The following is a 2490-nucleotide window of genomic DNA, read 5'->3' as shown; positions in this document are numbered from 1 at the left end:
CATCCAAGCCCAACAATTTATGGAAGATGATGATTTCATCAAATCTGCTAAGTTCAAAAAAAAAATTGTACAAAATAAAATAGAGTGAGTTAGTATTGAAGATGAAACCAGGATAGTTAAATGACAAGAAATTAGAATAGGTTGAGAAGTTGCAAGCATATGGTTTTGAGAGTGAAGTTATTACTCTAGAGGAGACAAGGGACTTTGTACAGAGAAGTGGGATGTTGTTGGTACCCGATTGGAATTTGGAGCAACCATTTATGCTTGATCAGATTAGGAGATAAGAAAATGCCATCTCATATGAGGCATATGGTAGTGATGGATTGCAAAGAGGAATAGGATTCAACATTAACACCAAGTCTTTGATATTTTAGACCATGGCCCCTACCTCAAATAAGCTTAAATTGATGGATGTACAGAGCACAAAATAGGGAAACATAGTTGTGTGGACTTTACAGGGCACTTTAGGCATAGAAATCTCAAAGGCCATGAAACATTTTTCTTTCATGAATGAGGCCAAGGTAGAAGAGATAGAGATAAGGCTTTCCAAGTATGTGCATGACTATATAGATGTGAGGAAGCTATATGAGGATGAGCTTAGGAAAATCCATGTCTACAAAGAAAAGGTTGAAGAGATTGAGGCTAAGGTCTAAGTATTAGAAATTGAAGTTGCATCCCTCAAAGAGAAACTTGTAAATGCAGAGCAAGAAATTACTACAAAGTAGAGCCAAGAATAGGACAATCTAGAGTAGCCAGCTAAGAACACAACTGAGGCCCCAACACAAATAGATGGGTTGGAGGCAAAGGATATAGCAGAACCTAGCAAAATGAGCATTGATTCTCCACCAACTCAGCAAGGAGATGAGGTGAGGACATCTATCCTTAAGAGTATGGTTGGCCACAAGGTTGAAATTATAAAGAACACCTGACAATAGGCCTATGCAATATATGTTTCTTTACAAATTTTTGAGCAATTTTGTAATGAATTACTTTCATGGCTATCACCTACATTCAATCTATGGGGGGCATATACTCATTTTTTAGAGAGGCTTATTATGATGATGGCTAAAAAGCTAGATTTTCCTAATAAAATAATCACAGTGAAGGAGAGCGTGGAAATATTTAAGGAGTTAACTGGTTTCTTCACTCGAAAATTATAGATTATACAAAGTAAATTAATTTTTTTATCTCAAGGAATTGAGCCCTATATACCACCAATTTTGGATGATAGTAATGTGGTGAAAGAATGGCATAATTGGTCTAATGCATTCCATAAAATATTGACTCAAGAGGCCACAGTGGCTATTTTTGAGGACATTAGTGATGGCCCTTTTCATAATTTGATTGACTCCCTGTTTAGAGAGGAAATGGACTTGAACAAATTCATAATGGAATCTAAGGCCATAATGGATTCCAGGTAGACTAAAGCCACTAAAGACCTAGAGGAGGTCAAAATTACATAATGGCCTCCCAATGAGAGATCTATATGCAGGAAGCAGTGGGAGAAATAAAGACCTTACCAGCTAGAAGTAGTTGAAACATTATTAAAGTTAAAGGCAAATGAAAGATTAAAAGATAAGATCAAATACATTGATCACTTTATCATAAGGATAAAAATCTCATAAATATTCATATAAATTTTTGAATATTTTGAGGATGTGGATGGCAAAAGAAGACAAACCAGAGTAAAGTCAAAGTGCATGACATAAATTTTCACATGCTAACTTTTTCAACTACTTCCTATTTTTGATCGACCACTACGGAATGTCTTATATAAATTTTTGGGCATGTCTTGCCACCTTGTGTATCCATTCAAGTTTTGACATGTTTCCTCCTCCCATATTTAGCTTGTTGCAATCCTATATAAGGATTTCTAGGATGGGGAGTTGAGGTCAAAAGTCTGTACCTTTTTCAATCTATGTTATCTTACAGTTTGTCCTATCTTTTGTGATTGTATGAATGTGCTCAAACTTGTGAACCTGAAAGAATAATGAATATAAATGATAAAATGGCCAAGTTCTGAGTTATATTGTGAGTCTATATCTAGTGTTGTATGTATTTTCAAAGTAAATTAATACAAGAGATAATTTATGCATATCTATGTATCTGAATTTTGTTTCTCAAAGTAAATTAATACAAGAGATAATTTATGCATATCTATGTATCTGAATTTTGTTTCCTTCCTTGCATATATGTGACTTTGAGATTCAAATGAGAAATGTTATTTTAGTTTAATACAATTCAAATAGATTATATATCTCCTATTGATTGCATTTAGTTCAAGGAATGAAGTAACTACTTTCAATAAGAGGTAGATTTTTGGGTATATGAGAGGGATATGATAAGAACAAAGTTCAGAGTTCACAGTTCACAAATTTAAATGTAGGTCAGTTAAATAGGTCCAAGACTGCTGGTATTGACTCTATCTAACGATGGATAAGGCATCGATTCACTTAATTTTAGTTACAAGTTGATGGTTAATATAATTTC

The sequence above is a fragment of the Cupressus sempervirens genome, chromosome 3, assembly GCF_028749045.1.
Source record: "Cupressus sempervirens isolate cs-2001-9-10 chromosome 3, ASM2874904v1, whole genome shotgun sequence".
Classification (NCBI taxonomy): Eukaryota; Viridiplantae; Streptophyta; class Pinopsida; order Cupressales; family Cupressaceae; genus Cupressus; species Cupressus sempervirens.
Note: the sequence above shows the minus strand (reverse complement) of the source record.